Consider the following 14,747-nt stretch of genomic DNA (forward strand, 5'->3'; position numbering starts at 1 on the left):
TTGTGTTTCTTACTAGTTTGTACCTCAATTTGAGTTGATGAAATCAACTTATTAGGAACCATGTTCAAGATATATATAGCTGTCGTAAAAAATTTACCCCATATCAACTTAGGTATAAAAGAATAACTCATTATGCTCCTAATCATATCCATAAAATTATAATTCTGTCTTTCAACAATGTCATGCTACTATAACACACTTGATAAGGCATATTAAGTACAAATACCTCGCTTTTCAAAAAATATAGCAAAAGAATCAGAATTATAACTTGACTCATTATATATATCATAAAATTTACTATCCTTATCATATCTTACAATCTTGACTTTTCTTTCTAATTGTATCTCGATTTCAATTATATAAACTTCAAGTGCCTCAACAACTTGAGACTTATCATGTATTAGATACATATAACAATTTGAGACTTATCATGTATTAGATACACATAACCATATCTTGAAAGATTATCCTTATATTTAAATATGAATAATCTTAAGAAATTTTTTACATCTTGTGATATTTTTCTTTATGTGTTTAGCATGCTTTCTCTTAATGTAATCCATGCAAATTTCTAAAATATTATTCTTTACAAATCTTTTAATTCTTTTATTGGAGATATGCCCCAAACATTTATGCCATAATATAGAAGATTTCTTATCATTAACACTATGTTTTAAATCAACATTTGATTGTAGTGTCACTAATGCATTTATAAATTCAAATTTTAAATTAATTCTATATAAACTATCACATATAATTTTAGAATTAATTTTATTTAATCATAAAATATATCGAGTTTTATCGTTACGAAAGGAAAGATAATATCCTAACTTATCAATTCTAGATAAAGAAACTAAATTTATAAAAATAGTATGAACATAACATGTCTCTATAAGATCTATCATATGACCCATCTATAGACATGGGTAATAAGGTCCTACTGCTTTCACTTTCACATTAAGACGATTCTCTATAACGGTGAATCTTTTATTTTCTTTTGGTTTCAGAGTTGTAAGAAATCCTATAAGTCTATATTGAGTTTATTGATAATATAAGTTAAAACACCAGAATCAATCCCCAAAGTATTAGAAGGAATCTCAGTAATACTTAATTTGAAACATATAGAGGTACAATTTATATGTCATTTTTTGCCACAGGAGAAGTATTTTATTATGAAGGCTTTCTTTTTATTAGTTTATTTAATATTTTTAGACTTGATAAATTGATTTGATAGATGATGTTTCAATTTTCTTTTCTTGTTATTAGCTTCATAAATAATAGTCAGAATATTATGAGATCTTTCTTGCCTTAACTTTAATTCTTCTTGAATATATATACTAGTCAGTTTATTTAAATCTCATTTATCTTTATTTATATTATGGTGAATCTTGAATGATCTAAACGGTAGAGAAAAATAATTATGAATGAACTACATAAGGAAAGACTCATCGATATTAATATATAATGTTTTAAGTTTCATAGCCTTATCAATCATATTGAAGATGTGATCCTAAATCCACCTAATGTTTTAAGTTTCGTAGCCTTATCAATCATACTGAAGATGTGATCCTAAATCCACCTAATGTTTTAAGTTTCCCTTATCAATAATATTGAAGATGTGATCCAAAATCCCTCGAGTGCTATCATATTGAGCCATAGTCAATTTCTTCATTAATATATTAGTGAATGACTTATTAGCATGTTTATATTTATATTTATCTTCTATAATCCTCAAATATTTTTATATATTAGTTGTAGACAATAATGAAGTTTTGATGTTATTTACAATTATCATTTTTATAAATATTAGATTAAGCCTATTAGATCTTTCATAAGCATTTATTTTATTAATTTATTTCATAGTACTTTCATCGATCAAGTTTGTGAGGTTTTCAACAAACAATACTAGGCTAAGATCTAATATATCCAATGTAAACTATAGATACTCTAATAATTTTGAATAATTTGTACAAAAAAGTATAGGGACACTAGAAGAATAAAAGTATATGGAAGATGGTATCACTGTAAAATATAAAATAATATTAATACTTTGTGTATCCAAAATATAATAAACTATTAATATTATCCATATTTTAATTTTAGATAAAATATTGGTATATCTAATATTCATTTAAAATTATTTATAAAAGACTAATATTATGCTTGTGAAATAGTATTATTATCTTTGAGCATATAACATTAGATTATAAAGATATCAAAAATAGTATTATCTTACCTTATCACATATTTATTCGAAGTATATTCTTCTTGAGATTATCTAAATATCCTAATTATATATACCATTATGAATTTATTTTTTAGTATCATTTAAAACTAATTCTTTAATATAATTTTATATATTATTAGTCTAAGTCACTTTGGCAACTACAAGACTAATATAAATAATATAAAATTATAATTAAAAATTTTATAAATGATAAAAAATATTATAATTTATATCACACAAGTCTACCATCATACACCACTCTGATAGTTATAATTAGATAAAACTTAGAAATATAAGTTATAAATAATATTTATCAAATATGTTTTAATCTAATTTATGCAGAAATATTCACTAATAATAAAATAATGATCGTAATAATTATTGAACATTAACCAACATTAAAAAAACTCATATGATGATTATAATTATGATAAAACATAGATTATTCATTTATGTGAAAATAAATATTATTTGATAATTTTAAACATATATATGTGAATAAATATCCAAAAAAATAATTATAATTTAATTATCATAAGTAAAATTTTAATCAATATGTCATAACAGAAAAGTATAAAAGAAAATTAGAATTTATAATTTTTTTAAATTTCATATAGAACCCTAAATTAGATTTGTCAACTGTTTTAATTGGCTACTCAAACATGGGCTAGTCAATCTCAGCTAAATATTAGCCCAATTAGGTAATTCAAAATTAAAGTTGACCAAAGACAAAAATCAATCTAAATTTTATTTTTTCCAAATTCAATCAAAACAAGATTGATTGAATCTAAATCTAGTCAAAATATAGTGAAAATAAAAAAAATTATAATGGTCTCTTAATTGGATTGATTAGAGGTTTAGGGATCTATTTATAGAGTCAAAATGTTGTGTAGGTCACCATGAAAAGGTATATATTCGAGGGACATTTGGATAAAATATAATTTTAAAACAATTTAAGTTTTGAGAATTAAATCCAACATGTACAGTGCTAAGTTAATGCAAAACATTTTTTTGGTATATCTCCTTCTCTGAAATCATGTGATCTTGAGCAGCATCTCAAACCTTAAAACTCGAGGGCTTGGAAATAAAGTGGCGTCTCAATGTTCCAGGATACATGATAACAACTAGTTCTATGATAGATAAGAACAAGTTGATAATCAAGAAAGCAGACCCTTAAGTTTGAGAAACTGTAGTGTCAGAACAACTCTATCCATGAGAAATCTAGAGACGAAACAAGAAACTTGATTACTAATAATCCAGTTTCTTTATAGTGTCGATTGCTGAATACTTCATTAGTGAGTTCTGTCAAGGAATAAAAAAGCTTAGGGAAGTGTTGGGAGAAAGAAATTTTATGAAAACCAAGGTTTGAGGAGATAGAATAAAGAAAGAGATTAAACGAGAAATCGACAAAAAATCTATATTACTTGAAGGCTTACAGAATAGCATCTGTAATAGCATCTCACCCTCCTCGCCTTTTGCACCGATGCTCCATCTTTTTCTGGGCTTAGGGTGTGGTGAATATGGCACAATCTATTTATAAACTTAAACCACAAATAACTATAATGAAATAAGGACTATTACTTCAACTCAGACCCCTAATTTAATTTCAATCAAATTTAATTATAATATTTAATATCCTCTCTTAATTTAATTTTTCTTAAAACTCCAAATAATCTTCACAGGTGCTTAAATGCTTTAGTCTTCAAAGGTTTTGTAAAAATATGTATAACTTGAGCTTCAATACTCTATTTCGATCATCTTATTCTTTACTTGATATCTTCAAAAGTAGTATCTTACATGAATATACTCGTTTCTATCATAATTGACTAGATTTTTAAATAATTTTAAAGTTGAAGAATTATCATAAAAAAATTTGGTAGATATGTTTTGATCGAATCTCAATACCTACCATATATTTCTAAACCAAATAGCTTGGGAAGCACATATTGTTGTTACGATATATTTTTGCTTTTATAGTTGATATTGTCATAATAGATTATTTCTTAAAAGATCATGAAATCGCTTTAGATCCTAAGAAGAAAACATAACCAGATGCTCTTCTCACTAACAAGATCAGTTGCATAATAACTATTGGAAAAAATATATACAAATAAGAATTTTTTATATCATAAAAAATGTCAAAATCATAAGTTTCATTCATAAGACTCTCTTTGCTGTCTGGATATGAACTTTTATTAGATTCTCCATATATCTATTAATCAGGCTGACTCTATACATAATATTTAGTCTGAGTTACAGTTAAGTATATAAGACTCCCCATAATTTATTTATAAAAAGTACTACAAACCTTCTTTCAACAATCAGCAAAATTGAGATTCAAATCTGTTTCAACTGGAGTACTAATAGGTTTGCTTTTATTCATCTTGATAATTTCAAGAATCTCTCGAGTATATATTTTTTAGAAGTAAAAATTATTGTATCTTGTTGCTCAACTTCAATTTCAAGATAATATTTCATCATACGCTAGATAGTAATTTTAAATTCTTTCTTTATAAAAGATTGAAACTCATAAATTATATTAACATCATTACTAGTATAAAGAACATCATCCACGTATAAACAAACAATTTATAAACTCCCTACCTCTCTATATTTTATAAATAAAGTATGTTCAATTGGCATTTTTAAATCTATATGTCTCAAAATATGCATCAATCTGACGAGGCTCTCGATGCTTTAGACCATAGAATATCTTTTTTTAATCTATATATCTTATTTTCAAATTCTTTAATCACAAATTTAGGAGGTTGATCAATATAATTTTTTTTTTATAACTCACTATGTGAAAAGGTTAATTTAATATCTGATTGAAAAACTGATCAATTATTTTGAGCAACATGAGAAAGCACTAACCTCATTGTAATCCCCTTCTTTTGTCTATAGCCTTTTGTAATTTACTCAACTTTTCAACAGTATTATCTTATCTTAGTTTTGTTCTATAGATCCACTTTACATTAACTGGCTTTTGCTTCAGGGATAAATTAATCAACTCTCAAGTTTGATTCTTTTTAATAGAATCAATCTCCTCTTACATCGCTTTTCTTCACTTTTCATCATATGATGTCTCTTCAAAGGTGACTAAATTATCATTTGCAAATAGGGCAAAATGAACTAAGATATTATTAGCTTCTTCAACGTCAGCAAAATCATGAAGATTTTCATTGATCCTAGTTGCCTTCTAATTCTTTTAGAAGTTATAGGAGCTTATGTATATGATAATGTTAAATATTTTTTCGAAATTGATAGACCTAGAGAATCTCTAGTTGAGGAAGGAGATCCTCTTGATGTACATGGCTCCTCATTTATTTATCTGCATCTTCATTAGCTACATCTATCATATCAATTGGAATAAATTTACTTGCATCTATAACCTATTTAAAAGTTTTTTCAATAAAAATATTATCTCTAATAATTATATTTTTTAATAATGAGATTATAAAGTTTGTAGACCTTTGAATTCTCACGATAGTCCAAAAATACGTAGGTTTCTCTCTTATTATTAAACTCTTAGATGAGTCATATTAGGCTTAAACCACTCCATGCCTCTTCATGAAAATAGGTGTCATATTTATACCTTTTGAGGGATATAAATTAAAAAAATATATATATTTCAGATTGCAACCTCAACCTAAAAATTCTTAGAAAATGATTTGATATTTAACATAATTTTAACCATATTTATTATTATTTTACTCTTCCTTTATACAATATCATTCTGTTGTAGAGTATATGTTGTAGTCAATTGCCTCTTGATACTATGATTTTTACAAAATCTATTAAAATTATTGAAAGTAAATTCACCATCCTTGTGGGTTCTCAAAATATTAATATAGTAATTACTTTTTTTTTAACCAAATATTTAAATTTTTAAAAATATAAAAAACTTTAGATTTTTCTTAAGAAAATATATTTATGTTTTTTTACTAAAATCATAAATATAAGTGAGAAAATGTTTTCTATTAGGTAAATCAATTTGCTCACAGGTATCTAAATGAATAACTTTCAATGACGTTTTGGTTCTTCTATAACTGTTCTCAGGAAGAGGGTGGCAATATTATTTTCCTCACCAAGTAGTTAATCATAGGAAGTCCTACAGATCATCTTTTTTCTTATGTAGTATTTTTAAGCCATAAAAAATATAAATGACCAAGATTTATCTTTAATAATTGAACTAAAACAAGACTGATTACCAATATGAATATTCAAAGAAAACATTCTATTTTTGGTCATACGATGAATAGTATCAATAACTCGACTTTTATCATCCTTAATTTTGTATATTTTTTTTTGATTGATTTCATAGCCTTTTTCTATCAATTGTCTCATGCTCAACAAATTACTTTTTAATACAGAAGAAAAAAAACAATATATGCAACACTATCACCCTTTGTTGTAATAGGTATTTTTCTCATACCTTTAATATCAATTATGTAATCATCACCAAACTTCACCTTTACGATAAATGATTTATCTAACTTAGAGAAAAAAACTTATATTTTCAGTTATGTGATTACTAGCTCCAGTATTCAAATACCATTGTACTATTAGATACTTTTTCTACAATATCGCAAGCCCGTAAAATATTTTCATATTTATTTTTCTTTTCTTTACCAACATCATTTACATGATATGATCTTGAGTGGAAGGATTCTTTAGGTATTTATAATTATAATGACAATAATCATGTGGTTTTCTGTCATGTCCACGACTGGCCTCAAATTTGATCATGTCTTTTGTTGTTATAATAATTTGAGTCATCTTTCTTATTTTCATTGATGCCCCTACCTCTATCTTGATTGTCACATTTGCCTTTGGCTCTAACTCTACCTCTTCTTTTATCAAAGTAGTATATTTTTTATTATAAAGCTTGCTAAGGTATTGCACATTTATTGAATTGTTCTAGACCATCAAAGAACCCATCAATTCATCGATGTTCATTTCCTCAATATCTTTAGACTCCTCGATCAAATAAACTATATGCTCAAATTTAGATATTAGTGATCTAAAATCTTTTTCATAATTTTAATGTCAGTAACCTCTTCATCATTTATTTTTATTTGGTTTGTGACGATCAAAGTATGAGAAAAATAATCTGAGATAGATTCAATCTGATTTGTTAAACTTTCAAACTTTGATTTCAATACTTGTAGACGTACTTTTTTTCACCTTAGTCGTGTCTTAGTAAATCTTCTGAAGGGTGGACGAAGTATCATGTAAAGTTTGAATTGTGAAGATTCTTCTTAAAGATACTAGGATTTACATTTTGATGAATAAAGATAAAGAGTATTTTTGATTTTTATTTGTATGGTCTCTCAACTTAGTCTTCTGATTTAGGGTATAGGAATCTTCTTCTTCTTTATTAGGCTACGTAAAACCTTTGTTAATAATATCCTAAGTATCTTGGTATTTAAAAAATATCTTCATCTGGATGCTCTAGTGATCATAGTTCTTATCAGTGAATCGAGAAATTTAAAACTAAATTATATTATTAAAAAAAGTCATGTTGATGATTTTCTTAGCAATATATCATGAGCACTACATCAAGAATTCTTCTCTCTATATTTTTTTTTTCTCTCTCTACCATTTCTCTCTCTAAAATAGTTCTATTTGATTCTCTGCAGTACTATGTCTCTCTCTAAACAGTCTTATTTCTCTCTCTATAACATTAGTTCTCTTTAAATAGTGCTATTTCTCTCTCTAAACAGGATCTAATCAGGGCTTTGATACCATGTTGGGAGAAAGAAATTTGATAGAGACCAAGATTTGAGAAGATAGAAGAGAGAAAGAGATTAAACGAGAAATCAAAACTAAAATCTATTACTTGAAAGCTTATAGAATAGTGCTTAAAGGTACCTCACCCTCATTTTTTTTTTGCATCCACGCTCTATCTCTCTCTTGACATAGGTTGGTGTGCATAGGACGCAATCTATTTATATTTATAGACCTAACCACAAAGCTATAATCCTAATGAAAAAAGGACTCATACTTCAACTCAAACTCCTAATTTATCTCAAACTTTTAATTTAATTCTAATCAAATTTAAATTACAATCTCTGACAAAAAAAAAAGAAAAAAACGTGATACAAATGTTGACTTGGCACGACTAACTCTTAGTATAAATCTTGATATGAGCTACCTTCCGCATGTTCCCAATACATTGTGGCTATCACATGGATCGTTGGAGATTCTTTTACATTAGAGTGAGCCCTCAAAAAGTCAAAAAAGGATGGCAACTTGTCCACCAAGGCAAGTCAACAGACCACTCACTCATTAATCTTTTGCCCTTTTATCATCATTGATACTTCCACCTTAACTACCGCAACCAGGAAGATAGTTTATAATTGCAAGGATATCATTCTATCAACTGTCATGTTGAGAAGAGCACCACATCGTTTGTGAATTAGATCCATAAGATGCTTATCAAGGTTCTTCTTTGTGTTTTGCTATTTGATTAGCATATGCATAGTATACAACTATGGTTTTTTTTTTTTTTTCTTTTTCCAGATTATTGTAGATATATATATATATATATATATATATTTTCTGGAGTAGATTCATCCCTTGATCGTATCTTGGTTTACACATGGTGATCATGTATCAATGAATGCCATTCTCGGATGTCGGAGAATTGATTCCCATCTTCCACATTTTATAAAAGGTGTGGATTTTTTTTTTTCCTCTTCCATGATTGCTTGTCCTCAAAGATAAACCTTTTTTGTTTTCTTTATCATTATTAATTCCAATATCAAAATTTTTCATAACAGAGGTGGGATCAGATTCGAATAGATTTTGTCATTAGCATCATCATATCTAAAACATCTATTTTGCATTCTTTGGCTATGATGTTCAGACATTGCCATCAAGAAAGACTTGTATTTTTTTTTTATTTTCCAAGTAACCATCATCAAAGCTTTTTCATGCACCAAAAAAGAAAAAGAGAGAGGAACTTGTTTAACACTTGTTATGAGAAAAAGGAACGATCCCTCCTTGTGAGCATGGAACTTCATATTGATATATACATACTACACATGCTTGAGTCTTCTTTCAGATCTTGCATTTATCTTGCTTCGAGTCACAACCTGTAACTTGTTAGAAATGTCATTGGTATTGTGCTACTATATTCTATCAATTACTAATCTCGGAACATGGTCACAAATATCCGTACTGCTATGAAACACTAGACGAACATGACAGATTGAAGCATTCAACATGTAGCTTTCTCACACTGTTCCGCCGCACCTCTGCTGACTGCGCATCCACATGCATTCTGAAAGAAAGTCTCATCTTCATCCATAGGGGTGGGTCACATGCCATGTGAGCCCCCGGGGGGGGAATTCCCATGTTCTAACAGAAGGAAAATGATCATTGATTGAATCCCGTCATGAATGCAGCACCGATTGTTTATTTGTTCTCTTGACGACGACACATCAAATCATCAGCCAGTAGAGACAACAAAAGCATGACAGGAAGCTCCCAAGATATGGATGTGCATTCACCCTTGGCTATCAGAACATCCGGTTGCATTCACCCTTGGCTATGGTTTGTGCTCAGATTTTATGTTTGGATCAATTCCTTTCTTATTTCTGGATCTCAAAGAAGCCAAAGGAAGAGAAAATAAACCCTGTTTGGGGACATCGAATCACGTTAGCTGTTGGATATGGATGATTGAGATTTTGTCATCTCCGACTTACATGGTTTACTCAGGACTCCTCTCTCTACAAACTTGCCGACCGACTCAATCATTGCATGTGGTTATGCAGGAACACATTTGAGAGAAAGCCAACCCATTCGTTCCAGGCCCCTCTCTATAAATAAGCTCCGCTTGACTTCCTTGCATCATATAACACGGCGAGGGGAACAATGGCGTGTTCTCTCAAGCTCTTCTTGGCCGCTGCTCTTCTTCTTTGCATCATTACTGGAGGTAATTAGTAGTTCTTCTGTTCCTTTAGCCAGTCCTCCGTTTGCAGCCATCAGTTTCAAACTCATCAGTTGGCGAGTGCAGTTCGTGCAGGCCGAGGAGCATCATGCAGCCCATCTGACATTACCATATCTCAGACGAGGACAGGAGGCATAGTCGAAGGGAAGCCGGAGTACGAGGTGATGGTGAGCAACAACTGCAAGTGTTTGCAATCCCAGGTGCTGCTGCAGTGCTACGGCCTGAGTAGCGTCGAGCCGGTCAACCGCCTTGCCATCAGGCCGGTGGATGAGGAGAGGTGTATCGTCGGTGACGGTCGGCCGATCTCGAGAAGGACGCCGGTCAAGTTCAAGTATGCATGGATGACACCCCAAGACTTCCCTGTGATCAGCACTCGAATCCAGAACTGCCACTGAAGAAAGACTATGCTCCTTCTGTTCATGATCTTTTTCTTTTTACTGTAGCAAAGGGATGAAAACCTGTCCTTTTGAATTGGTAATGCATAGCTGTAAAATGCAGCAAGAGGAGGCTCGCGACAAGTCCAAAAATGTGAACGTTACTTGTTCGATCAAAAGCATTGTGTATCAGTAACAGAGTCTATAACTCATGGATATATGACGTTTATGATTTTGATAACACGAAGACATTATGATGGCATATGTGATGATGCATGCATCTGAAACATTTCAGCTTTCCTTTACTCGCAAGCTTTTGTTTCAGGATCACATGCATCCCAATGGTCTCCATCTGAGGATGTCAAAATCCAAGACGACAATGGGTTGTCTTTCCCACATCCCATGTGGACTGCATGAGATGCCTCGCTGAACACCCAAGAAAAGCTCAGCTATTCATGTAGACAAGGACATCAGCAACTGGTCCACTACACACCAAATGCTCACAAAGTTTCAAGAAAGGGTTATTGGTTATCAAGTAGCTTTGAGCCTTCAGTGCACTAGAAGCCAGGAAAAACTATAAATATTCTATAGGTAATTAGTCAGATTAAGGCTTCAGAATATAAATGACCATCATTTAAGGTTTTGAGCATATGGAGATTATATGACAATTGCATCAAAACTGGAACAGAATCATACCTCATTCGTACTAAATGTAGATGGACCATTAATGAGGTAATGCCAAAGAAACAGCATTCACATTTCACTTCATGAGGAAATACATGCTTACAAAGGTTCATAATAGTAATGTTGGCATACTCTTTTTATTTTATGAGAACACTCAGAAACCTCACCCAATACAAGTAATCAGACTACAGATGGCAAGCAATAAAGATGCTTCGGAAGCTACACAAGGCGAGTTGGATTACAAGGAAAAGTGAAACCGGCACCGACTGAGACAATAAACAGTTACTGTAAGGCTTTGAACGACAGCTTTGGAACACTTGAAAAGGTTGCATCTGTAACATTGGATGCTTCCTTGAGAAAAGTTCATGTGTTCCTGGTTGATCTTTTATTTACTTGTTTTCCTTTAGGACACATAGAACTGTTGTTTCCTAGTTGTCTCAGTAAATGAGAAGTTGTACTTTGCTTTCGCAATGAGACTTGATGATTAAGTGCTCTAAGAAGAAATATTACAAGTACAAGCTCTTATTTTGAGTTTTTTGAAACTCGAATATGATTCAATTCTATTGATGTCAATAAATTTTATTTTTGATGCCATTCCAGCAAATCATTACCAAAAAATTATAATGTTATCATTTATTTCCTTCTGCTCAATGTGCAAATATATGACCGCTAGGTATTAGGAATGAATCTACACAATGTCAAACAAAATCAAATTTCTTTATTCAAGCTGTTCCATAAATTGAGTCTCAAATTCTTCAACTCAAGTTGTTCCAAAAATATTACAATCAATCTTTTATTGGTTTCCCATTTGTTAAAACTTTTTCTTAATTAGTCTAGTACTAACCAAAACATAATATCTTCCTTCCGCGCTTGTATATATATATAATTATAGAATGCTTTGAGTATTTGATAAACAATACATGAAAACTATATTTTAAATATATATTTACGAAGTTATTATTTTATAAAATTATATTTTAAATTATAAAATTAAATATTTTATGATAAATTTATCCTTCTAATAATTTTATTGTTTATTTATAAAAATATTTTTTTATTCAAATAAAATAAAAATAAATAAATAAATGCATGTAATTTTATAAAAAAATTTTGTGGGGGCCAAATGAATAATAAATATAAAATAATTCTTAAAAATAAATAAATAAAAAATCACCTTGTATAAAATATAAATCATATTAGTTTTTCACTAAATCATTCAGGTAATTTCATAGTTTTAGATAAAGTTACAAGACACTTTCAAATTTTAAAAAATTACATTAGCATCTTGTAAATGTTGAAATATTAATGTTACTTTGGGGTAGCATCAATATTTCCAATACAACATCCGGTCCAAATACGATTTGAAAAAAAATTATCAAATACTAATTCACACTTTGATATATGTATTAGGCCTTCAATGCATATGTAAATATGTTGCTAAACGCACAAATTTGTTCAAAGGGGTGAGAATCCTCTTGTTAAAGTGACTTTCGAGGCAAAGAGTAGTTAGATGAAAACTTTGAGTTTGGACGTGTTGGGAAAAAATTTTTATAGGAGAATAATTCTTTTTTGTTCCTCATCAAAATACTAATTTGTTATCAAAAATAAATATTAACTAGAGTAGCATAAATCTAATAAAATTTAGTTGCTCGATCATCTAGCAAAAGTCCCAAAAATCTTAAAATTTTTTCTCCTTTTCTTTCTCTGTTTATTTCTCACGCCCCACTGTTCACTGCACGCACACACTTGTTCATTGTCCTCACTGTGCATATCTCAATAATTTCTTTTTTCTTTCTTTTTCTTTTTTTAATAAATCAGATTTGGGCTCAATGCTCAAATCATCTAATTCAAGCACACATATGGGTTGGACTCAACAATTCTCCCCTTTCAACTTATATGATGGGCTGTACTAGGCCCGCTCTTTGCATATATGCTTCAAGCTTCTCCTTAGACAAAAACTTTATCAACATCTATTCTAATTGGTATGTACCTTTTCCAAGTGCAATTCTTTCATCTCATCTCACGTATATCACGAATCCAATGATATCTAATATCAATATACTTAGATCTAAAATGGTATGTTGAATTCTTGGAGAGGTGAATGACACTTTGACTAACACAATAAACAGTTTATCCCTCCTATTTCAAGCTCAATTCCTATAAAAACTTTTTTATCCATAAAGCTTCATTGCAAGCTTTAGTAATTACTATATATTCTCTTTCTGGTTGATAGAGCAACACAATTCTATAACTTAAACTGCCAAGAGATCATTTCCCCTGCAAATGTCATCAAGAATCCCGAAGTGGACTTCTTGAAATCAGTATCACTTGTCATGTATGCATCTATGTATCCCTCTAGCACAGGTTAATCACTATCAAAATATAAACACTGTTGAATCTCAGATTTTGATAATAAAACCAATTGATAATGTTTATAATTTAATCTGTATTTTGAGTGACGGATGAAGCTTCGATCAGAGAGAGACAATTGAAGCAGTAAGAATCATGTTGGGTCGGAGCAAACATGTTAGAAGATTAGACGTCGGGCCAGAGGATCGGTCAACGTATCGGTAGAAGGCTTTGGGCTATGAATTCGGGCATCAGGCCAAGAAGAGCGGATATTGTGCTAAGGATATCGAAGTTACGGAGGTCAACTAACCGATTGGGCAATAGGCCGCAAGAGAGGACGATGCGCCGAAGAATCGGACGAAGCGTCGATGAACCAATGACATGCCGGACAACATGATTCAAGCTTTGTGATAATTGTCTAGATCAGAATTGGTTTTTCTGTGTGTATGATTAACTATGATAGCAAGGCATAAAGCAAAATAAAGTCCCGGAGTCAAGAACGTGATTTCTTTGGGAGTTCGAGAGTTCGTCGGAAGTCCAAACGTTCATCGGAAGTTCTGCCGGAATTAACCGAGAAGTCTTAAAGCTTACCAAAGTTGCTCATCGGAACTCACCAAGAAGATCGTCATGAAGTCCAGGAGCTTGCCGGGAGTCCGTCGGAACATTACCGAGAGATCATCGGAAGTTCGCCGGAAGATCACCGGAAGCTCGCCGGAAGAAACCTAAACTTATGGACTTTATTTAGCTTAGTAAATATCTTAAAATTTATAGTTAGCATATAATTAGAATTAGAGTTGGGCGTTTGGGTTGTGTTGGGCCAAGAGAAAGGCCCAAACAATGACCAAACAAGTGAAATCGTCGTGGCATAGTCTCTGAGATTGTGTTAGGAGATGGTACCTCCACTCTGAGCAGTGGTACTGCCTGCATAGTCTTCTAGGTGGTGGTACCACCAGACTGGGTGGTGGTACCACCCAATGTCAGGCTACAGGCGGTGGTATCGCCCGTACCCTAAAATTACAAGGGATTTAAATTTTGGCTCCATTTTCGAAGCCATTTGGGGTCTATAAATACCCTAGTTATTCTGCATAGAGAAGCAAGAAAAGTGAACAAAAACCCTATATTTCTAGAGTTGAAAACCCTTGTAAAGTATAGAGTC

At 30.9% G+C, this 14,747-nt stretch overlaps 1 long non-coding RNA gene across 1 annotated transcript; it reads left to right on the forward strand.

The window, feature by feature from the left end:
- Positions 1 to 9,425: 9,425 nt before the first annotated feature.
- Positions 9,426 to 10,820, forward strand: LOC135611756 (uncharacterized). Its single transcript, XR_010486643.1, has 2 exons — positions 9,426 to 10,169; positions 10,251 to 10,820. It is a non-coding gene; the product is annotated as an uncharacterized LOC135611756 (long non-coding RNA).
- Positions 10,821 to 14,747: the final 3,927 nt, after the last annotated feature.

The sequence above is a fragment of the Musa acuminata genome, chromosome BXJ2-5 (genome assembly GCF_036884655.1).
Source record: "Musa acuminata AAA Group cultivar baxijiao chromosome BXJ2-5, Cavendish_Baxijiao_AAA, whole genome shotgun sequence".
NCBI lineage: Eukaryota > Viridiplantae > Streptophyta > Magnoliopsida > Zingiberales > Musaceae > Musa > Musa acuminata.